Raw genomic sequence first — 8,429 nt, forward strand, 5'->3', positions numbered from 1 at the left:
ATCCACCTGATCTTATACGATCAGGTTGATTGACACCCCCTGCTGGGGGCGGCATTGCACAAGCAGTTCACCAGAACTGCTTGTATACAATAAGTATGAGGTGAAGCGCTAGACTACTCCCACCTTGCCAATCTAGGGTAACTACCTCCTTCCAAGGTAGTAAATATTTGTACAGAAAAAACAGAATGGGTTTAGATGGCGCTAAAAGCTATGGGTTGAATTTTAAAATCGCTTCTCGCTGTTCTAGCAAATTAGCTCTAAACGATTATCCTTATTTGGACCATAAATCTTTCAAAACACCTAAGAGGTATTTTATTTTTAATATGGGGATACACTCCTACAAAACACTATCTATTTTTTGGCAACAAGTGTATCTCCTTTAAAGTGACACTCTTTAGATACAGCATAATCCTTGAGACAATTTTTCACTGAATAACGATTCCAACAAGCTTGTTGAAGTTTTTTTAGCTAAAAGTATTCTATATGACATATATGTTTTTATATTATATGGATACAGTTTAAGAATTTTAGACATTTGTATGTGTGATTGTGAACTTGATGTGGAGTAAATGTGGAGTGTGTTATTGAACTGTTTGGAATTTTAAGATTTATATGTTTAGGAGACACAGTTTACTTTTTTGAGTGCCAGAATTCTGTTTAGAAATGGTATTTTAATATTTGTGGATTTCAAAAAATAAAATTGTGTGGTTATTATATGTAGATGTGTAGATTGGATTTGTTTAAAGGGATTCAGTAGGAGTGTATCCCCATATTAAAAATAAAATACCTCTTAGGTGTTCTGAAAGATTTATGGTCCAAATAAGGATAATCGTTTAGAGATAATTTGCTAGAACACCGAGAAGCGATTTTAAAATTAAACCCACAGCTTTTAGTGCCATCTAAACCCAGTCTGTTTTTTCTGACCAGAACTTCTTGTGCAATGAAAAAAAGCAGACAGCGTATGATCATGACATGATCACTACAGTGGAACATGTCCGTCCGACAAATGATAAATTGGCCTCTGTGTCTGTCAGACACATGGATGGCTTGGTTTGGCACACGGGTGGCTTGGTACAATTTGGAGGTTGAAAAGGTTTACCATAAAGGTAAGTATCAAAGGTGCATAAGTTATACGTGGGGATTACATATTTTACCTGGTGATTCGTATGCCACCTGTTTGGCAGTTTCTTCTCCTGGCTGACACTGATCATTTACGTTTGCAGACCTTGTGGATCTTCCTGTATTTATTCTGCCCATTGTCGTGTTTATGCCTGTTATTTCTGTGTTTCCTGATATCTGTTGCCATCTGTGTTCCTGCCAGTACATCCTGATGACCATTATTGGCTGTTACCAGTGACAGCATAACTAACACATTCATGGATAATGAGGGGCATAATGAAGGGGTTAATGTCCTAATATTTGTGTTCAGGCCTGTACATTTTTACTACATTGAGGGCACTACAATATTCATATGTATGCAACCGGCAGATATTAAATGTATACAACAGACGTGCCATGAGTAATTCCTATTAATATATAACATTCTTACAAACAAAGTGCATATATAACAGAAAATTTCTCTGCGTACATAAATATTCCAAGAAAACTTCCTTTGAAATCTCTAAAGTCCCTGTGGTAGCAATGCTAAAATATTTTTCTTCTAAGCAGGGCCAACCTTAGCATTTGCAGGGCCCTGGGGAAGAAAAATATGTGGGGCCCTTCAGTCTTGTACCCTTATTCCATACCCCTGTATGCAGTGCCCCTTGTACGGCTCACCCCTGTGCCAACATTCACTGATACCTATATAAAGAATAACACAAAATATTAGAATTACTGATGCCATAAACACTTCTCATAAACTAAAAACAACATATACATTGAACCATCTAATAACCTCATCGCTGGAATTGTGGGGCCCTCCAAAGAGCCGGGCCCTGGGCAGGTGTCCCTCTCGCCCTGCCCAAAGGGCAGGCTGCTTCTAGATCTCTAACTCCTTGGAAATGTTTCTACTTTTTAGCTATTGTGTTAATTATTAGTGTTAAAAAATGATTGAGATGTACAAACTGGGCTATATTCTCTATAATTTTCTGACAATAAAGTTCAAACATGGTCACCAGGGTCAGCTCTATAATAGGTTTTGGCGAGACCATGGGACCCAGTCAGCATTCAACAAGGGCAACACAAAAAGAGTGTAGGGTTGCCTTAAATAATGTAAATATAAGTTACTTGTATTTATTTATGTATCTACTTCACTTTTATGATGATGTAATACAATGAATTCAAGGCTATAGTTGGGTTTACAAGTAAATCCAAAAAGCTCTGAAAGCCGCTTACCCGAGCCGTCTTCTCAATCTTGTGCTGAGATCCAGAAGCTAGGGAAAGGCGGGGGAAAGCCATATTGTATACATTATTAGGCCATATTGGCACCTCTGTGTCTCCTCTTTTCCAGATTAATCATCACCAGGGATTGACCATCCTTTTTGAGTGCTGCCTCCAGTTGGATTTTGAATACTAAGAACTCTGTTCATATGTTGTACATTTGTATTTTTAGTCTTTACCTATGTGCTGTGTATATTATACACAGTACTGGTATCAGGCGCCCAGCGAATATGGAGATATTTCACCGTATGTAGCAAAATTATAAGTAGAAGTCGGTTTCACCTGATGGTGATGTATAAGGAGCTAATATGATATCCAAATGAAAGTGAAGTAATCCTGTGTTGTTTGTAAAATCCCACAAGGTCGTTTGCTGCCCGTAGTGGAGGCTGTGTATTTTCACATTAACACCCAATCAAGGAGAAGCTGAAAAAGACAAAAGAAGACAGGCACAGCCCGACTCAAGTGTAAAACTTTTAATAGGCAAGTGCACACACAGTTAAATGGCAACTTACAGGAATAAAAAGAATAACAAACACGTCAGTATATCTGCTCATGTAGCGGTTCCGTGATACTCTGGATCCAAATATTTCCACCACCTTGGTCGGTGCCGTACCAAGTCTGGGGGTTGAGCTGGGATCAGTCAGTATGGAACCAGTTAAGAAAGTGCAGAGACACAGTGTGACAAATATCTACGCGCGTTTCGTCCGAGTCCGCTCAGATTTTATCAAGAGAAGAAATGACATGTATACCATAGTGATTCTCTACAATAGGTTATTGTTATAGGAAGCACCCCCTATGAGATTAGTGTTGTTGACTCTTCCCTTTTTCTCTTCTTGCCTCACTACTTAAGGTGGTATAAATATGCTAAGAGAGTACCTTGCAGATCTTAATTGATTGAAATGTAATTAACATTAGATCTACAAAATGTAAATCTGTGTTCATTACAAACACTTATTTGTCATTACTCTTACATTATTGTCCCCCCATACAACCTAACTTCCCTTGAGGCAAACCCTTTCTTGTTATAAATTTCACTTAATCATACATGTTAAAACACAATATAATGAATTACATTTTTCTCTAAAAAATACTTATCTACATTTCTTACTAAAGAGTTGCTAAGAGTTATATGATTTTTATGTGTTGATTACAGGAAAGGAAATCTTGCCCAAAGTACTGAGTAAATAAACTAAGCTTAGTGGGAGAAGGGACTCCTCCAGCAAATTATTATTTAAATCAAATGATTTATTGATATAGGTCTTCATCCCGGGGCCTATTTATCAAAGGTCTTGCGGACCTGATCTGACAGTGCGGATCAGGTCCGCAAGACCTCGCTGAATGCGGAGAGCAATACGCTCTCCGCATTTAACATTGAAGAGTCGCCAGAAACACGGGCCCACAAGCTCCGTTCGGAGCTTGATAAATGGATCCCCCCATCTCTTATTAATACCTTTTGGTTCTACCTTGTCCAATAACTGTGGCTGCTCCCCTTGGCATCTGAATAGTCTGCCGGCACCTGTGATTGGCTGATGCTGTTCTCTATAATTGGCTATTTTCAAATTCTATTCCCATAATTAGGACATCAAAAGTAGAGTAACTTTTTGGGGTCTCAAACTGGTGGCGGCTCTTGGTCCATGACCAAATGCCCAACTAGTTATTTCACACCTTTCAATTAACATTTTATAAATGTACCATGTTAATTATAAATTTACTGAAAATTATTAAAGGGACAATCTACTCAAGAATTGTTATTGTTTAAAAAGATAGATAATCCTTTTATTACCCATTCTCCAGTTTGTATAATCGGCACGGTATACTAATATACTTTTTTTGTGTGATTATCTTGTATCTAAGCCTCTGCAGACTGCCCCCCTTATTTCAGTTGTTTTGACAGACATGCATTTTAGCCAATCAGTGCACAATTGCCTAGATTACGAATTTTGTCGGTAATGGTGTGCGGTGCTAACGAGCAGTTTATGCTCACCGCTCTCCTACAGATAACGCTGGTATTACGGGTTTTTTTACAAGCTCGGCGTTAGCCGCAGAAAAGTGAGCGGAGAGCAAAATTTTGCTCCACATCTCACCTCAATACCAGCGCTGCTTACAGTAGCGGTGAGCTGGTGTGACGTGCTCGTGCGTGATTTCCTTATAGGGATCAATGGGGGAGAGCCGGCTGAAAAAAAACCTAACACCTGCAAAAAAGCAGTGTAAAGCTCCTAACGCAGCCCCATTGATTCCTATGGGGAAATACATTTATGTCTACACCTAACACCCTAAAAGGAACCCAGAGTCAAAACACCCCTAATCTTACACTTATTAACCCCTAATCTGCCGCTCCCGACATCGCCGACACCTACATTATATTATTAACCCCTAATCTTCCCCTCCGGACACCGCCGCCACCTACATTATATGTATTAACCCCTAATCTGCTGCCCCCAACATCGCCAACACCTACATTATATTTATTAAGCCCTAATCTGCCACCCCCAATGTCGCCGCAACCTACCTACACTTATTAACCCCTAATCTGCCGCCCCCAATGTCGCCGCCACTATATTAAAGTTATTAACCCCTAAATCTAAGTCTAACCATAACCATAACACCCCCTAACTTAAATATAATTTAAATAAATCTAAATAAAATTACTACAATTAATTAAATTATTCCTATTTAAAACTAAATACTTACCTATAAAATAAACAGTAAGCTAACTACTAGTTACATTGTAGCTAGCTTATGATTTATTTTTATTTTACAGGCAACTTTGTATTTATTTTAACTAGGTAGAATAGTTATTAAATAGTTATTAACTATTTAATAACTACCTAGTTAAAATTAAGATACATTTACCTGTAAAATAAAATCTAACACTACACTATAATTAAATTAATTCCCTAAATGAACTACAATTAAATACAGTTGGCCCTCGTTTTTCAACTGTACAATTTACACCGTTTCAGAATAACAACCTTTTTTTCCAGTCATTTGACTGCTATTGAAAAGCATTGAAAAGCAGTGCATTTATTAAAATAGCCAGTAGGTGGAGCTGTCCGCTTGTGTTGCAGCAAAGCCAAGCAAGCTGAAATTAATCATTTTAACCAGACCTGAGCTATCGAGCAGATTTCAAAGGAACAAGATCTTCCTGTCTATAAATCAGTCCAGATTGGAATGCATAGAAAGAATTGTTTGCAGAAAAATGCAAGTGAAGTCTGTGTTGTGTGATTATTTTATTAGGTGTATAATGCTGTTTAGCAAATGTTTTTGTTCATTTAACTTAGTTTAATTATATATTCTGTGATGTGTGATTATTTTATTAGGTTTATAATGCTGGTTAGCATTTAAAGTCTTCATTTCAAAGCTTTAAAAATAATGTATTAGGTGTTACTTATGCCAATTTTGAGAGGGGCCTGGAACCTATCTCCCTCACTTCCCATTGACTTACATTATAAACTGGGTTTCAATTTACAACGGTTTCGATTTACAACCATTCCTTCTGGAACCTAACCCCGGTGTAAACTGAGGGCTACCTGTACAATTAAATACAAATATCTAAAGTACGAAAAAAAACTAACACTTAATTACAGAAAATAAAATAATTACAAGTTTTTTAAACTAATTACACCTAATCTAATCCCCCTAATAAAATAAAAAGCCCCCCAAAATAAAAAAAAGCCCTACCCTATACTAAATTACAAATAGCCCTTAAAAGGGCCTTTTGCAGGGCTTTACCCCAAAGTAATCAGCTCTTTTACCTGTAAAAAAAAGTACAATACCCCCCCAACATTAAAACCCACCACCCACACACCCAACCCTACTCTAAAACCCACCCAATCCCCCTTAATAAAACACTAACCCCTTGAAGATCACCCTACCTTGAGAAGTCTTCACCCAACCAGGCCGAAGTCCTCAATGAAGCCGGGCGAAGTGGTCCTCCAGACGGGCAGAAGTCTTCATCCAAGCCGGCCAGAAGAGGTCCTCCACATCTCACCTCAATACCAGCGCTGCTTACAGTAGCGGTGAGCTGGTGTGACGTGCTCGTGCGTGATTTCCTTATAGGGATCAATGGGGGAGAGCCGGCTGAAAAAAAACCTAACACCTGCAAAAAAGCAGTGTAAAGCTCCTAACGCAGCCCCATTGATTCCTATGGGGAAATACATTTATGTCTACACCTAACACCCTAAAAGGAACCCAGAGTCAAAACACCCCTAATCTTATACTTATTAACCCCTAATCTGCCGCTCCCGACATCGCCGACACCTACATTATATTATTAACCCCTAATCTTCCCCTCCGGACACCGCCGCCACCTACATTATATGTATTAACCCCTAATCTGCTGCCCCCAACATCGCCAACACCTACATTATATTTATTAAGCCCTAATCTGCCACCCCCAATGTCGCCGCAACCTACCTACACTTATTAACCCCTAATCTGCCGCCCCCAATGTCGCCGCCACTATATTAAAGTTATTAACCCCTAAATCTAAGTCTAACCATAACCATAACACCCCCTAACTTAAATATAATTTAAATAAATCTAAATAAAATTACTACAATTAATTAAATTATTCCTATTTAAAACTAAATACTTACCTATAAAATAAACAGTAAGCTAACTACTAGTTACATTGTAGCTAGCTTATGATTTAATTACAGAAAATAAAATAATTACAAGTTTTTTAAACTAATTACACCTAATCTAATCCCCCTAATAAAATAAAAAGCCCCCTAAAATAAAAAAAAGCCCTACCCTATACTAAATTACAAATAGCCCTTAAAAGGGCCTTTTGCAGGGCTTTACCCCAAAGTAATCAGCTCTTTTACCTGTAAAAAAAAGTACAATACCCCCCCAACATTAAAACCCACCACCCACACACCCAACCCTACTCTAAAACCCACCCAATCCCCCTTAATAAAACACTAACCCCTTGAAGATCACCCTACCTTGAGAAGTCTTCACCCAACCAGGCCGAAGTCCTCAATGAAGCCGGGCGAAGTGGTCCTCCAGATGGGCAGAATTCTTCATCCAGATGGCATCTTCTATCTTCATCCATCTGGCGTGAAGCGTGTCCATCTTCAAGACATCCGACGGGGAGCATCCTCTTCATTCTTCATCCAACGACTTAATGAAGGTTCCTTTAAATGACGTCATCCAAGATGGTGTCCCTTCAATTCTGATTGGAACAGCCAATTGGATTGAGGTCACATTCTATTGGCTGTTCCAATCAGCCAATAGGATTGAAGTTCAATCCTATTGGCTGATTGCATCAGCCAAGAGATTTTTTTCTACCTTTATTCTGATTGGCTGATAGAATTCTATCAGCCACTCTGAATTCAAGGGACGCCATCTTGGATGACGTCATTTAAAGGAACCTTCATTCTTCACTTGGACATCATTTGAAGAGGATGCTCCGCGTCGGCTGGATTGAAGATGGACCCGCTCCGCTCCGGATGGATGAAGACATAAGATGCCGCCTGGATGAAGCCTTCTGCCCGTCTGGAGGTCCTCTTCTGCCCGGATCGGATGAAGACTTCTGCCCCTCTGGAGGACCACTTGTGCCTGGCTGGGTGAAGACGGCTCAAGGTAAGGTGATCTTCAAGGGGGTAGTGTTAGGTTTTATTAAGGGGGGATTGGGTGGGTTTTAGAGTAGGGTTGGGTGTGTGGGTGGTGGGTTTTAATGTTGGGGGGGGTATTGTATTTTGTTTTTACAGGTAAAAGAGCTGATTACTTTGGGGCAATGCCCCGCAAAAGTCCCTTTTAAGGGCTATTTGTAATTTAGTATAGAGTAGGGATTTTTATTATTTTGGGGGGCTTTTTTATTTTATTAGGGGGATTAGAGTAGGTGTAATTAGTTTTAAAAAAATGTAATTAAAAAATTAATTTTTTTTTATTTTCTGTAGTTTATTTAAATTAATTGTAATTAATTGTACGTAGTTTAGGTAATTAGTTTAATTATAGTGTAGTGTAATTGTAACTTAGGTTAGGGTTTATTTTACAGGACCTTTTGTATTTATTTTAGCTAGGTAGTTATTAAATAGTTAATA

Source organism: Bombina bombina, chromosome 7, assembly GCF_027579735.1.
Source record: "Bombina bombina isolate aBomBom1 chromosome 7, aBomBom1.pri, whole genome shotgun sequence".
NCBI lineage: Eukaryota > Metazoa > Chordata > Amphibia > Anura > Bombinatoridae > Bombina > Bombina bombina.